Genomic DNA, 8,064 nt, shown 5'->3' with positions numbered 1-8,064 from the left:
TCATGTTGGAAGACCCAGCCTCGACCCATCTTCAATGCTCTAACTGAGGGAAGGAGGTTGTTCCCCAAAATCTCGCAATACATGGCCCCGGTCATCCTCTCCTTAATACAGTGCAGTCGCCCTGTCCCATGTGCAGAAAAACACCCCCAAAGCATGATGCTACCACCCCCATGCTTCACAGTAGGGATGGTGTTCTTGGGATGGTACTCATCATTCTTCTTCCTCCAAACACGGTTAGTGGAATTATGACCACAAAGTTCTATTTTGGTCTCATCTGACCACATGACTTTCTCCCATGACTCCTCTGGATCATCCAAATAGTCATTGGCAAACTTAAGACGGGCCTTGACATGTGCTGGTTTAAGCAGGGGAACCTTCCGTGCCATGCATGATTTCAAACCATGACGTCTTAGTGTATTACCAACAGTAACCTTGGAAACGGTGGTCCCAGCTCTTTTCAGGTCATTGACCGGCTCCTCCCGTGTAGTTCTGGCCTGATTTCTCACCTTTCTTAGGATCATTGAGACCCCACGAGGTGAGATCTTGCATGGAGCCCCAGTCCGAGGGAGATTGACAGTCATGTTTAGCTTCTTCCATTTTCTAATGATTGCTCCAACAGTGGACCTTTTTTCACCAAGCTGCTTGGCAATTTCCCCGTAGCCCTTTCCAGCCTTGTGGAGGTGTACAATTTTGTCTCTAGTGTCTTTGGACAGCTCTTTGGTCTTGGCCATGTTAGTAGTTGGATTCTTACTGATTGTATGGGGTGGACAGGTGTCTTTATGCAGCTAACGACCTCAAACAGGTGCATTTAATTTAGGATAATAAATGGAGTGGAGGTGGACATTTTGAAGGCAGACTAACACGTCTTTGAGAGTCAGAATTCTAGCTGATAGACAGGTGTTCAAATACTTATTTGCAGCTGTATCATACAAATAAAAAATCATACATTGTGATTTCTGGATTTTTTTTTTAGATTATGTCTCTCACAGTGGACATGCACCTACGATGACAATTTCAGACCCCTCCATGATTTCTAAGTGGGAGAACTTGCAAAACAGCAGGGTGTTCAAATACTTATTTTCCTCACTGTATTAGTCAATGGTACGTTTAGTAGAGTGGGAAAAGAATTGTTTGCAGATGATGGGGCCATCTGGAAGCGAGGGAGGAACCTTTCCTACATTTTTGGCCAAATACAAGATGCATTGGAGAAAGTAACTGAATGGGCTAATGACTGGGGCTTTAAAATATCTACAGAAAAAACAAAATACATGATATTTGGACATAAGAGGAAAATATCAACACGGATGTTACAAATGTATAATAGGACTATTAAAAGAGTGAAATAATTTATTATACACATATAGTGTTAAAACTCTATAGCTCTGAGTGTGTGTGCTCTATCTAACTGGCTCAGCAGTAGCAGCAGTACCACAGTGAGACAGCAAGGCAGCATCAAAAACACCAGCTAAGGAAAATGAAGAAGCAGAATTAGTGGGAAATTGTGTTACAAAACATACATCAATATAGTCCATCACAGTAAGAATGCCCTGTTTATAGCACACAGCACAAAAGACACCAGCTTATTCCACAAAGTCAGGTTATGGTTAAAATGGCATGATCAGCAGAGGGCATGTCTAGGACACAGAGAGGGCGAGCAGTGCAGACAGGAGTCAAGAAACAGTCATCAGTGATTATCCTTAATCAGTATTAATCATTCTTAATCTTTGTACATTACATGAACTCAAATCTTGCAAACTGAGCATCATACTTCAGTTTAGCACTGAACTAACAAATGCAATCCCTGAATACTTTGTTGACCCTACCTTGTTTTAATTGTTGTCAGACACCTGTGCTCCTTCTCACACAACTGAAAAACATTTGCTCTGATGGAGGTTGCAGTTGAAACCCTGAGTAGCTACAGCTTCAAGATGGGCATCAGTTAGTAAGCCTGGACCTGTACTTTTCACCTCATAGTTGAGAAAACAATCTCACGCAGATATCTGCTTCCAAAAGGGCACATTACCTGACTGAACACTTGGACAGTTCTGGGAAGGATGGAGATAAAGGAAGTCTCTGAAATAGTCCAATAAGATCTACTTTTCCCTCTGCAAGTCACTAAGCGCCATTTGCAACAGACAACAAACATGAAATGTTCATATTCAAGAACTTGCTTCACAGTGCCTGTTGGTGTATAATGCAGTGCAGCACCTGCTTTTTCCTCTTCTAACCTTCTCTGTACCAGCGCCATCAGTCCGTTAATGCCTTCCAGTCGGCTCCGTGGCAATCCAGTGTCACTTTGAACTTCTCATTAATAGCCTACTCCTGATGAAAATTGCGATCGGTTTTATCTGTGATTTCATCGGGCGCCACAGAGTATGCAGTGAAATCTTTAACTTTATCACATTACTGATCATAAAGGTGACTTGTAACTAGCTGATCCGCTCCGCCACCGTGTTTGTCGATCGCGCTTATAGTTATATTGTTGAACTTGTTCTTATTTTCTGCACATAAAATATCTGCAACTTTTAACACACACTGCCCTTCATTGGTGATTAATTCACTCACCACATAACATAACTTCAGTTTCAGCATCCTTCTTGGCGTTAAATACTTTGCTGTGATGTAAATCTTCTCTGTAGCTGCGTGGCTGTTGTCCTCTCGTCTCCCTGGTAACCTACTTCTCGCTCGTTCCTCTCCGTGTTTAGTCCAGTAATGACACTTGATATATTATATTCCTTTAAAACGGTAACTTTTCCGTTGCATATCAGGTAGCTTTTCTATAAAACTCCACAAAAACAGCTTAGCGTACTGCTTTGTCCATCTTTCTTGAAACAGCCTGTGTTTATCATCCACCTTTGGCATAACACCATTTTGATGTGGACAGCAGCATCTTTCTTCTTCAGCCTACAGCGGGCATTTGAGGCCACCTTACCTTTCACCTTAGCCATGACACACGAAATGCATTTAAAACGTTTTTTATTATTTCAAATTGTTAGCTCGAATTGGTGTTAAACAGCTATAAAATATAATTAAATTAAATAATTTGACCGGCCAGATTTTGTAATTTTTTCAATCACCTCGCGGGCCAGATCGAGGGGGAGGGAGGGCCAGATGTGGCCCGTGGGCCTGGAGTTTGAGACCCCTGTCCTAAGGTGTGTGGCTAGGCGTGATTGGGGGGCTGATAGTGAATCTATGACGATGATATAGAGTATATATGGGTCAGCAGCCCCTTCAGTGATTAGCCAACTTGATAGTCCAAGCAAAACCCCTTGAAGTATGTAGTGGGCCGTTTCGTACAACTCCAATACCGACACTATTAATAGGAAAGAGGAGGAAAGAGTTCAAATTAATTTACAGTATGCGTCGCCGAAATAATAAATAAGTCAGTAAAAGAAATGTGGCAAAAATCATGGCGAAAGGGAGAGCATATTACTCAGTACAAAGAATTGTAGAGAAAGGAAAATGTGCTTTTAGATGTAAGTGAAGAGAGAGAGAGAGTAGTTTTATCCAGATTGATGTTTTGGCATTGTGGGCTGGTGCTGACTGGTAAACATCCTGATGGAAAATGTGAATGTGGAGACAAGAAAATGGTGAAGCATGTATTAGTTCATTGTAGAAAGTACTTTCGTCAAAGGAAGAAATTGTTCAGAGACCTGGGAGGAATTGGAGAAACTATATTTAGCATAGCACTCTACTTAATTTGGATTGTTGGAACAAAATGAAGAAACTGATCGACTACCTACATGAAACTGGATTATACAGAGGGATATAGACAATCACCACTAACTAAGATGTGAATAACCAACAGTAGAGGGCAGCAATACGCCATGGACACGTCTAATCTGCTGGAAACAAGAAGAGGAGTTTTTCACAGCGACAAACAGCAATATTATTCTCTGAAATATTGTCATGAATGTTTCAGCTCTAAATAGTATTTGTGGAGATTCTTTATAGAGATCAGAGTCAGTCTAGAGTTTAGTTTTCCTCCACTGGTCCAGCTGGTGGAAGTTTTCCTATTTAAAATATTTCCACACTGCAGACATGCACAAATTAGCCATGTCCTGTCATAAACGGAGAGCAGTTTGTGACACGCGGCCATCCATCGTCAACCACTTATCCTGCGTACAGGGTCACGGGGGCTGGAGCCAATCACAGCTGACATCGAGCGAAAGGCGGGGTACGCCCTGGACTGGTCGCCAGTCCATCGCAAGGCCACACATAGACAAACAACCACTTGTGTGGAAATATAATTCACTCAGGATCTAGTGGCGTCTTCTTACTTAGTTTCAGTTTCCAGTGTTGGCAATATAAGGCCCATTGGCTCGCCTCTTGAGGGCTCGCTCTTAAACTCTGGGGGTTTGCTTAGGGACCATCAATACATTACTGTTATAAAAGCCATGTGGAAAAATCTATTTTTTTCAAAAGCGTCAATGTCATGTGACCTAATGACTCCACCCAATGCTGAATTGTACTAATACATTGGGTAAACGTGACACCCCCCTCCATATAAAATTGTAGTGCATTTTTTATTATATAGATATCTATTCATATTTTTTTTTTTTTTGAAAACAGCTTGTTTTGTTTCAGCAGTCCCCGAAACAGAAGCTATTGGGGGGGTGGGGGGGACCTCCAAGTTCTTCTTTTCCCAGGGCCTCCAAATCACTAAAACCGCCACTGAATAGGTGCAACGCAAATTCTTTGCATCAAGGCTTTGTTTAATCCATAAAACTATATAGCACTCTGTTTCGCACGGACATTTATTACTGTCATACATCGTGCGATGTGGAGGATGAGAGAAAATAGCAATTTATGAAGAAGAAGAAAGGCGTCCAAAGTATGGGATTATTTCAAGCTAAAAGAAAACAACTCTGTAATGTCACAGTCTGTCCACCGTAAAATGAAACTTATGTCGCCTCGGCGACAGCACTTGATCAGAAAGCACCCAGTGTTCTGCCAGCGGACCACAGACAAGGAAACATTAACAGAAACTTAAGCATTTAACTGAAATCATGAGTGATTGTTGAGTTGAAGTCTAGCAAGCCGCAGTCCTCAGCTGAAAATGTGCGCACGCGCGTTTTGTTGTTCTCCTGGTTGGGCCGTGAGTTTGGTGGAGCTGCGCCTTTAGTATAACTTGTATGTACTGTTGGATCTGTGTGCTGAACTTTAGCATTAGACAGACCAAACTGATGGAACTAACTTCTGACTCACTAACACCTCAAATTCTGTATCGAAGAAACTCTTTCCCATCTTTTTTCACATGTCAGACCATGTTTCCCTTATTTCAGCCATTATGAGTCTCTGAGCCGGCTGCGTTGACTGGCATTGTGCCAGTTGCGCCGTTGCGTTTGTCGTGATCAAAGAGTTATTTCTTCCCCCCTCCACGTCGGTAAACAGCACCTCGATCTTGCACTTACTTAAGTATGTTGTTGTTTTGCAGCAGGATTGGCTGTTGTAATGGGGACCGTAGGAGGTGATGCTGCCGTATTCATGGTCATATGCATTGTAATTTATGGGCGGAAGCGATGTGGGGTATGTGGCTCGTGCATGTGCGCTCAATTTCATAAACACGTCATAGACTGTATATAAGAAGTGGACGTAGTCATCATGACGTCACCCGTTAGTTTGTGGACTGCCGTTTTGAAGCCTCGAGTTTGGCCGATAGGGCGCCGCCATGTTGTTTTTTTGCAGCCGGCGGCACCGGACATGACCATATTTGGACGAGCTTGGTGCATCTGTATTTCACCTTTCATTTTAACCTGGTTGATAATTTTATCTAGCGAACAACTGGCTTAAAACTAAATGTACTTGCCAGAGAAAGTGAACAGCCAATCCAAATAAGCTTTTTCAACGGAGCTGGTTAAATTTACTGTGCCTTAGGTACAGTACCTCTAGCCTGATGTCGCTATGGTAACGACCTGTCAATCACAGATTGTCCCGCCCTGAAGCATCCTCTGCTTTATGGTCTATTTTCCTCTAAATGGGAATATAATTTACTAAATGAATCATGTTGGATTGAAGATGACTTGAAACTAACGTTTGAGACCATAAACCCATCAGGAAAGTGTTTACTGAGGCAATAAATCAGCTGAGAAGTAGGGTCATTTTACCAATATTTCTATTGGTAAATAGAACCGTTTTTCACTTTTACAGTAACATATCTTACTGTAAATATGTAATTCAGAATACAGTACATGCATTAGTTTTTTTAAACCTACACAAGTACTAATGATTCAATCCAGACAGACAGTAATTACAAAATTTCTAATTCTTTATTTAAACATTTGTAAAACTTAAAGAGCTTTTAGGCGTTTTCCCTCTCCTTTTATTGAGTTATCTCTCTTTTTGTGCATGTAACAGGTTTGCAAAGTGAAAAAGCTCAAAGTCCAGCCCAAAGGGAGTTCCCATCTCACACAGAAAACTCTGCTCTGAACTGCTTGAAAACAGCTTGTTTGTAGTCCAGCCCTTCACTTCCTGTACTTGTGACGTCACAATGAAAACGCGTCATAAAGCTTGCCAAGCGGCTAGCGGGGTCAGGCACGCCCTCAAACCAAGCTAGTCTGAGCGGAGGCCCTTTGGCTCGACTCGCCTTAGTCTGAGTTTCCATTGTAGAAATGTTGCACCTGTACCTGCTTCCAGGTACTTTTTTTCGTATCACCTCACCTCCATCAAGGTCCCAAGCGAGCTGAGGGAAACTAAAATGTAACGTGAAAACACGACAGACTGCTGATTGGTCATAGAGAATATTCACTATTCACTGCATCATCATTGCTGTGCACCAGACAGAGGCCAGCAACAGAAAGTTTTATATTTTACAGTTTTCATACATTATTTCATCAATAAATCCACTTCTGAGAAGTTTTGAGGTGAGAAATCAGCTCAGTTGAGGAGCTCCACAAGTGGCGGCGGGGGGGAAGCCTGCGCCAACCCGCGGGAGGAGCGTGTGAGGCCGGCCAGCCGCCCGCTCACAGAGCCCTCTGCTCCCGCCGTCACACAGACCGCTGCAGCAACAACGGCAGCTGGAAGCTTTTCATACCGCTTATCTGTCTTTACATTCTGAGGAAGGTTAAAACATTTTAACTTAAAAAAGAGAAAGCTGTGTGGATCACTGCTGTGTGTGTCTCATTGAACATTACGTCGCGGCCGTTGTGTGTGGCGTCGCTATGACGACAATCTACGTCTATCTGCAATAGAAAACGGAGCAGGGTGGAGTCGAGTCTATCGATTTGTGCTATGGTAGCATTTTTCTGCAAGGCAGCATTGGTTGTGGACTTTGTTTTGGTTCACACTACCTTGTTTCTTACGACCCGCCCTTCTCTGCTTCTGATTGGCTAGTAGTCCTTACCTGGGAACTGCGCATGTGCAATTAAACCATGTAAACCTGTTCTGGTACAACCCCTAATTAAGATTTTGAACCTGAAAATTAGCATAATAACACCTCTTTAATGCACTTTACAAGAAATGTTATTTTCAGAAATTCATTTAAAAGGAAATTAAGTTAATAAAGTTAATAAGTTAATAAAATAAGTTATATTACCTTATTTTGAAAACCTAACGTTGTCATTTATGTACCTTTTTTGTAAACTTCTTTTAAGGAACATCTCATGAGCTCTGGTTTCCATCAAGTGCATGAGACATTAAATAGCGAAAGTGAAAGGAGTTGGTTACCTGGCTGAGAAGGTGGAGGTGTGCAGCCTGTCTCATGCAGCTCTTTATCTAACAGCTCACTGTGTCTGCTGCTCCTGACTGCTTCATTACTCACTGCTATATTTCAAACTGGTCCACTGTCAGAAAACTGTTTTGATGAATAAGAACAGTCAGCGCTAATCTAGCTTACAGATTGTATTTCCTGAGACGGCTTCAAAATAAAATTCAACTTGTGTGTTGCCAGTTAAATGCTTTTAATATGAAGATGCAGCAGCAGGAAATGTTCAGATTGCTACATTTTCAGTCACATCTGTTACTGAGTAAATCTTATGACCACTTATAACGCAAAGTACAATTCTTTAAACAAAACTTAATTAAGTAAAGGTAAAATTGCAGATTTAATACTTTCAACAACCTCTG

The 8,064-nt window shown here is 41.9% G+C and overlaps 2 protein-coding genes across 5 annotated transcripts in view; both read left to right on the top strand.

The window, feature by feature from the left end:
- The window catches only part of LOC123980185 (zinc finger protein 260-like), a 672,464-nt gene that overhangs the window by 618,079 nt on the left and 46,321 nt on the right, over nucleotides 1-8,064 (top strand). The gene's annotated exons all lie outside the window — the stretch shown is intronic.
- The window catches only part of LOC123980203 (zinc finger protein 239-like), a 20,435-nt gene that overhangs the window by 7,145 nt on the left and 5,226 nt on the right, over nucleotides 1-8,064 (top strand). The window lies entirely within an intron of this gene.

The sequence above is a fragment of the Micropterus dolomieu genome, linkage group LG12 (assembly GCF_021292245.1).
Source record: "Micropterus dolomieu isolate WLL.071019.BEF.003 ecotype Adirondacks linkage group LG12, ASM2129224v1, whole genome shotgun sequence".
Lineage (NCBI taxonomy): Eukaryota > Metazoa > Chordata > Actinopteri > Centrarchiformes > Centrarchidae > Micropterus > Micropterus dolomieu.
Note: the sequence above shows the minus strand (reverse complement) of the source record. Positions and strands in the feature narration are given on the sequence as shown.